The sequence below is a fragment of the Meleagris gallopavo genome, chromosome 22 (assembly GCF_000146605.3).
Source record: "Meleagris gallopavo isolate NT-WF06-2002-E0010 breed Aviagen turkey brand Nicholas breeding stock chromosome 22, Turkey_5.1, whole genome shotgun sequence".
NCBI classification, from domain to species: Eukaryota; Metazoa; Chordata; class Aves; order Galliformes; family Phasianidae; genus Meleagris; species Meleagris gallopavo.
Window position 1 is genome coordinate 5,191,632 of NC_015032.2, and position 8,666 is coordinate 5,200,297.

Sequence of the window (8,666 nt, forward strand, 5' to 3'; positions counted from 1 at the left end):
AAAAAAAAAAAGATTTGGTGCAGTGTATTTCTAGAGTAGTTTCTTTTAGCAGCTCAAACTTTTCTAAGATATCTTGAACAAGTCTACTCCTTTACAGACCTGAAGCGATTTCTTGGAACTCCATCAAGTCTGGAGGCATCTTTGTTGCCCGGGTTGTTTGGTTTTGTAGAAATAAATTAAGTGTGCTTTGAATTCTGTAAATCAGAAAAAAAAAAACACCAAATCAATGATTTATTCTCTTTTATGGTCTGTTGAATGACTTAGGGCTGTATGTGGTTTAACTTCACTAAACCCTTTTATTGGGAGTGCTGCTACAAAGCAGCATTGCGTATTTGATACCTTCAAGATTGTAGGAGAGTCCTTTTTCTGCCAGAGCTATACTTAAAATTTGTATTTGTTCACATCTGAAGAGCTGTATAATGTTTGTAGGAAAAAAAGGCAGGGCTCTTGCATGTTGTTAGACTTGACTAGAAAACTATAGAAGTTCCTCATTTGTGCTGTGAGTGTGCAGACAACCCAAACCATCCCAGTTGTGGCTGGCCTATGGCTGTTCACATCCAAAGGTTTGTGCAGGGCTCCACTGGTAATTCCAGTTGCTGTTACTGGACTGATAGCCCTGCTGCTGTGCTTCCTTGGAGCAATCTTATTGACTTCAATGATTTGCAGAAGGATGAATTTGGCAACCTGCTTTCAGTAGTCTGTAAGCTGCAAGTAGTCTTGAAAATGCACTTAATAGAATTAGAATTCATGCATTAAGCAGGGCAAGACACAGCTCAGGGCAGGCCTCTCTGCTGTGAGCTTGGCTGCTGTAATGAGGAAAGATGGAGGTGTTTATGCAGACTTGTGCATGTAGTGTGAGGTTAAAAGTCTGCATAGCTGAATCTCTCCTCCTTTGAGTCTGCATGATCTCCTGGTTTATCATTATTCTTGTCTGGACCAGCTGATAGCCGTTATTCAGGTTCTTCTTGGGCTCTGGAGAGGCTTCGGCTGGTTTTGAAGTACTTGCTAGGGAATGGCCATTGCTGGATCAGAGCAGCCCTTAGCAGTGTCTTCAAAAGGTCTTTAGAAGACCTGAGTCTGTCCAGACAGGATATTTCCCAGTCATAATGCCCCATCTTCTCAGAACTGGAGAACTCCACATTATTATTCCCAGTCTGGGGAACTCAGTGGTATGCTCAGAGCAAATTGTGTTAATAACCACATGTGATCTTAACTGGCATAAGGATGATAGAATCTTTGAGACTAGAAAAGACCACTAAGGCCACCAAGTCCAACCCCAACCTGTCCCACCATGCTCACTGACCATGTCCCTCAGTGCAGCTTCACTGCCCCTCTCTAGGCAGGCTCCAGGGCCTCAGTGTCTGTCTTGTAGTGAAGGGCCCAATGCTGAACAGAGCATTTGGGTGCAGCATCACCAGGGCTGAGTACAGGCAGATGACTGCCCTTCTGTCCTGCTGGCTGTGCTACTTCTGATATAAGCCAGTGTGCTGTTAGCTCTTTAGTTTGGGATATAGACAAAGTCAGTTTCCTTCTATAGGAGGATCTGCAAGTGTGTGTAATGTTACCACTTGAAATCTGTAGTAATGTTGGCCACTCGTCTTGTTTAGGAGTGGTAAAAGGGAAGGATAGCAGCACAGAAGAGCAAGTTGTGAAGCACGAGGAAACTGGAAAAGCTCAGGAGGAGGGCCTGAATGAAGTCATGAGGAAAAATGGCCCCTGCTGAGCTGCTGTGCTGTGAAGGTGGATGTCTTTTTTTTTTTTTCTTTAGTGAAAGAAGTCCTGTTCCTGTTTCTCAGCGCATCCCAGGCTGAGCTTTGCTTTGTGTGCTTCCCTGTAGGACCTGTTGCCAGCTGTGCTGGTGCAGGAAGGCGAGGACTTGGGCTGTTGTTCATCTCCTTGGTGACTTGCTGCTCTACAGAGGATTTAAGAGAGCTCCCTGCAAAGACTTGCGCTGTAAGGAGCGTTTTTCACTGACTTGAAAGAAAGCTCCTTTCCTCAGCAGAGGGTAGGAGGGGAAAGAAGGCAGTGCTGAGCACGTCTGTGTGTTGAGCACTGCCCTGCTTTTGTACCTCCTGCTTTGAGCAGCGTTTGGGTGGGAGGCAGGTGTCAGTCATGCTGACAAATGGCCTGAGATTGATGTACTTTGTAAAGCTGCTTCAGGGATCTTTAGATCTGATGTGTGGAAACACAGAGGAGGCCTAAGGAGAGCTGGAGGGGTTGTAAAAATGAGGAATGGGGTAAGGAAAACACCGCTTGGGGTTGGATAGGTGAGAACTGCTGACTTGGTTTGGCTTTTTCTGTGATTCTCTGTGAACCCTGAGTTTGAATAAGTGGAGCTCCCTTCACCCCAATGTACAGGCTAGCACTGAGCTCTGACCATCTGCTGCTGGGTTCCACCCAGTGCAGCCTCGGCCACAGCTTCTGGGTGCAGAAATCCCATGGTGACGGGATTCTTGAACACTGAAATGTGAAGAAGGCTTGGGATATCACGTAACTAAAGGGCTGCGATTTGTAACCTGGTGTTCCAGAGCTCTGGCTCTAAAAGTCCTTTTTTCCCTGACTTTTTAATTGGGAATCCAGAGCTGTATTACTTTAAGGACCCTAGTTTAACTTCCTACCACTGCAACTGACTGCATCTATTAAAAAGAAAGGAAAATGCAACAAAAACCTGTTAAAGAAGTGTGTGCTTTTGTTTGTTGTCTGCTCTGAAGAAGCCCAGGGGCTCCTGGACAGCAGTGCATTTCCTAAGGTGTGACTGTGGTAAAAACACAGTTACTATCCCAGCCAGTCTTTCTAGGGGAAAAATGAGGGAAAAAAAAAAATAGTTTTCACTACATTCATTGCTTATTTTTTCTGCTGGAGACAAAGTTTTTCAGTTTCAACCTTGTATAATATAAATGGAGATTTTTTAATAGATGAGAAAAAATTTGATCAATACCAAATAAACACTTGTTTGAAAGCTTTCTTTAGCAGAGAATGCGGAAACTTCTTGCTTTAATTCAGAGCAAAATGTTACTTTGTGTTACAATTAAAACCTATTGATTTTTTCTTGACTTGCAGGTATTAAAGCAAAGAAGTTCACATCAGCTCCTCAACTGCTTCCTCGTAGCACTGTTTTGCATAGAGATAAAGCCTTGCACATACAGCTGAGTTCTGTTTTTCAGCACCCTCCTCCATATCTCTTAATATTTGTGCTAAATTGTAAATACGCACAGACTGCTTATCAAAATTACCAACGGGTGTCTGCCTGCAGATGCAGAATTATTTCAGAATTTGATAGCAAGATAGTGGATTTGTGCTAGCTTTGGGAATCTGCTGAAAGCTGAACTTTGAAAGTAAGTTTTGGCATGCTGCTCTGCTCCATATGCATCCCAACCCCAATAGTATTTTCTACGCTGTAGAAAATACACATATATACATATATAGCATTTTAAACACAGCAGAACATGCATACATCTCTATAAAAACCTGCAATTTCAGCCCCAGTCAGAGGCTCAGGGAAATAATGTTCTTGGGTTTCTTTTTGAGCTGAAGGATATTAAAGTGCGTTGAACTCCCCACACCAATTAGTGATCTCTGCTGAGGAAGCTTGTAGGAAATGACCCTGTTCTCACAGCCATGTGGCCTCTCCTACCGTGATTTTTTTAACATTCTGGGGATTTTTGGTGTCTTTATTTTATAACTGTGAAGATTTGAGCTGTGTTTATATCTGTGCGCTCAGCCCAGTGCAGCAGAGGGCACAGATGCTTCTGGGAAGGTCTTAAGAGAGTTCTTCTAATGAAGCTGGGAACTGAATTAGTGACCCCGTATGTAAATGCTGTGCTTTTGTTTGGAATTCCTTTGCTAATGTAGTGCTAAAAAAAAGTCTGTGAAAATATTGTGATCTGAATATTTGAGACAGTGTCTTTTTGGGTTTGGCAGTTTCCAGCAAAGGGAGAAGGATGCTTAAAACAGGAAGTTTGGAGTAGAGTCAATAGATTAATCTTTAGTTTGAAAAAATCTATTCCTGATCAATCTTGTTTTCATTGATGCTCCTTGGAGGTAAAACATAAGCAGCAGAATTTTGCATACGTACAGCTTCATAGAATCAAAGAATCATTAAAGTTGGAAAAGACTTCTAAGATCGCCCAGTCCAACCCATCCCACCATGCCCATGGCCATGTCTCCGTGTTTCTTGAACGCCTCCAGGGATGGTGATTGCATGACCTCCCTGGGCAGCTGTGACACTGCATCACCACTCTTTCTGAGAAGTTTTTCCTAATATCCAATCAGAACCTCCCTTGGTGCAACTGAGGCCATTCCCTCTCATCCTATCGCTGTTACCTGGGAGCAGAAGCTGACCCCCACCTTGCCACAACCTCCTTTCATGCAGCTGTGAAGAGTGATAAGGTCTCCCCTGAGCCTCCTCTTCTCTTGACTGACCCATCCTTGTTCCCTCAGCTGCTCCCCATAAGACTTGTGCTGCAGACCCCTCACAGCTTTGCTGTCTGTCTCTGGACACGCTGCAGGACATCAGTGTCTTGTAGTGAGGGACCCAACACTGAACACAGTGTTTGAGGTATGGCCTCAGCTTCAGTCATACAGAGGAGATATGAAGGCATTATCTGGGTTTATTTAAAGGCTTCTGTGTTAATTCAGCAGCTGTGTCCAAGGGTTTGCTCCAAGGCCCATCAAAATACTTGGAAATTCCGTTGATTTGAATGGTGGTGGGTCAGCTCCAGCCTGACTCGATGTTGTTGAAACAGATGAGTCCTGGCAATCTTTAAGCTATCTTTTTTTTCTGCTGTGATCTTCTCTTGTGAGCCTGATATCTCCGTTTGCAGCCCTCAGATGGGATTATTACAGCAGTTCAGATGACAGAGCAAGCGTTTCCAGGAGGTGAAGGTGTTTTGAGTCCCAGTGGGGATGAAGGCCCTACGCTGCTTTGACTGTGCACCCTTCCATTCTGTCAATATTTGGTTTTTACACTTCTCATCTGTTGGAATATCACCCTTCTCAGAAAAAGCAAACATTTGCTTTTCCCTCATTTCAATATTGGGCTGCGAGAGAATGGTTGTGATTACTGCTTCATACCAAGTGCCTGAAATGCATCTTAGCTGTGCTTTTGAATTTGCTCGATTGCTATGCCATTTTTTTTTTTTAAATGCCAACTTGATTTTCTGCTTGGATTGCTGAAAATAACGTATATGTGTGTAAGTACTCTGTAGCATATGCAGATGGAGGACCTAGCTATGAGTTTCTGGGCGTAGCTTGGCCCAATATTAAAAGAATTAATCACATATGTAAAGCTCTGCATGTACTTTCACTTTTGCTGAACATAAATCTTCATCTGGCATCTACAGCATCATATTTGGGATGATGTCCAGATTAAAAAAAAAGTCAATAACCATTGCCAGCTATTGTGGCAAGGAACCAATTATCCCATTCTGTTTTCATCCCTCTGTGCACATGTCAATAAATAATCACTCAGCCATAATCCTAACCAACTCTGATTAAACACGAATCCTGAAAGCTTCTGAACTGTAAATGGTGGCAAAAATGCCCTTACTCACTTGTTTCTTTCGATCTGTTAAAATACCTATTGAGGCCTTAAGGTGTTTGAATACACTTAAAATATACTGTGGAAAATCAGATACCCGTTACATGGACCGATCCAAATTGACACCAATCCCCACATGCTGTAAGAGCTGCATGATAGCTCTGGGGAAGCATCTTGGCCCTGACTAATGGGAGGCTGTGCTGCAAGTGAGTGGATCCATCTCTTTTGGAGCTCTTAGCTTTGAAAGTTGTGCAAAGTGACTTTGTGGTTTTCTTGCTTGTGAAAAGATTGATAATAAGCTGTTCTGCATGCAAATTATGCATCTTAAAGGCTGAGATTAAAAGAATTATATTATAGGCAGTAGATAGGGTTAGTTGTAGATGGAGCTCGTGATAGCAGCGAGTGATCTGCAAGGTTGTGGGGTCTTTTAGTGGTAGCTGGAAGGCTGCGGGTTCTCCTTGTTGCTTGTAGTGCTCGAAAATAATGCTTCCCACAGCACTCTGCTCTGTGCCAGAGCTACAGCTGATGGCATTGCATTGGTTTTGGGCCTCAGGAGAGAGGGTGGCTGTGTCTGCACCTGGTGATGGTGGTATCTGTGCTTTTCCGTATCTCCACCCTGTACTGCAGGAAGAAAAGCAATTGTAGGGAAAACTGTAATGACAACAGTATGTGTAAATCTTAGCATATCAGAACTGAAGCACCTGCATTCCTGATGCAATTACAACAAGTATTGTGATGTATCTTTAACTCTGAAGATGTGTTTTTCCTTTGAACTTTCGAGAGCAGCCATCCTTCTACTTACAGAGGTTAACATGTGGATGTTGGAAGAGGCATGGGAGTTGCTGCTGGAGTCAGACCGAGTTTGTGGAAGAGAATGAAGCACAATTTAATGTTGAATGTAAATGGAGGATTGCAGATGGTTCTAAGCACGTGAATTCAAGCTGCTGCTTTGATGGCTTTGCATTGTCTCAGAGTGGAGAAGCTGAGGCTGCACAGCCCAGACTTGGGGTTTGTCTGAAGGAGAACAAATTGTTTGCTTTGCAATTGTGCTGGAAAAAATTGAGTTACAGCAGCGAGGTGCCCAGCCTGGAGCAGACCAGTTTTGGTCTTACCGTTTTGTTTATTTAGTGCAGCTACGTTATATTTCTTGCATCAGTAATAATTTAATTCGTAACGATCCTGTGCTTCTGTAGACTTTGTGCCCAGACTTCTACCAGACGACACTTAAAAAAAACAGAAATAAACAAAAAATTGTGATGCCTTCATCAAACTTCCCACAGGGAAGGGGAAGGCCTTCCCAGAAGGAAGGGAGAACAGTCATAACCTATGTTTGCACTTCTTTCAATTGGGTTTGTCACTTCTAGTGCTTGCTCCCCTTTGTTGCTGAGCAGTGTTAGCATCTGGCTCACCATTACCCCTCCCCAAACCTCCTGCCTTATCTGTGTGTCCGTACAGAGCAAGTTAGTCATAAAGCCATCAATTTTTGGAAGCCTTACCTTGTGATGAACAAATGTTGAATGTAAAATTATGTCATGTGAACTTAGCCACGTCTCAAATACCACAATATTTTCCTCTGTGGCACCAAAACTGTACCATTTCACATTTATTTTGGCACTGTTTTCTGGTGTTCATATAAATGAGGTACATTTGTACAAATCAATTATTTGGTATTTTGTAGAAGCTACTGTGCTTTAAAAAGAGGGAGGCAAAATGTGTGAATAAGGTTTCTATTGCAGACTTAGATCTGTGTTGTGCTGCTATTTTAGAGATTATTAGCTCCTGTATAGTCATGTTTAGATTTCAGTTTGAAGGTAGTATCTCCATGTTGATGTGGCTCACTTGATTTCAGTGGGGAGAGAACTGTTACACTTAAAGCCATGCTTCCTTTTAATCGTTTTGGAGATGGTTCTGCATACAGTGCTTCCTCTGAGGCCTTGCTTTGAAGCTGCCCTATTTCTCATTATCTGAACATGCCCAATTTCATCAGGAAGTCCTGTCTGAGAGGATGGCTGGGATGTAATTTGGTCATGTCCAGTTGCTCTGCAGACTGGTTGGCTCAATTGCTTTACCTGAGCTACGAGATGCTCTTGTCATGCACATCACGTGCATAGTGTGCTACTGAGAGCTTCTCAGATGCATTAGATGCGTGGCAGCAGTGGTGTTCGAGTAGCATGCCCCAATGCAGGCACTTACAAAGCTCTAGGTATACTGTCCATGTACACGTGTCCATGCACAGGTCAGGAGACACAAGGCCATTCATCTGTGAAGCTGCATAACATCGGCTTCCTTGTTCTGCACTACTGTGCTGAGTTTCAGAAGGCAGTATGAGGAGTATGAGGCCTTCCAGCATCACAGAGTTATTTCTTTTCTATAGAGTGTAAAAACGCAGGCACCCTGTGACAAGTGTGGAACCCATACCTAGAACCCATTTAGTAACTCTAGCAGAAATGACAGCCTTATACGCTTCTGGAGAGCAGAATTTTGGAGAAAAAGTAATTTGTAGAAGCTGTTCTTACTGAAGCTGGAAGGCTGTTAGGTATTGTTTCTTAATCCCCTGAAGCTAGCTCAGTAGTTCAGCACTTGAAAATTAAAGTTGCCATTGGGTAAACAAGATTCAGAAGTGGCTCTGAGAGCACTTTCTGTGCTTTATGAAAGCATAAATCATTTGTCATCATCTGTAGTCCTTCAGATCTTGAATTCTGCCCACTTCTTCCTTCTTGGGACTGCTATGTGTGGGTAGCACCCATGGCTTGGGGAGGTCTTGTCAGGTGCAGGAAATGAGCCCACTCTAAACAGGTAGGGGCTGCATTGACGTGGGTGTCCAGAGGGTTGTGCACAAAGCGTTCAGGAAGTTTGGCTCTTACTGCTGTGGGGCAAGTTAGTAGCAATTGTCTCCATACTCAATGTGGGAAATGGGATAATCTGAGCAGTCTGTGTCAAGGGCAGCTTGCTGGTGCTGTAGATAACGTGATCAACAGGGAAAAATATGAACAGATCGATAATTTCAGATGGTGGCTCTGATACGAGCAAAGGCACAGCATTGATTTGTAAAATAAGAGTATGGATGCAGCAGTTAAAATGTGCTCTGTGTATACACATCAGATAATAAAGCAGAGTGCCCTCAGCC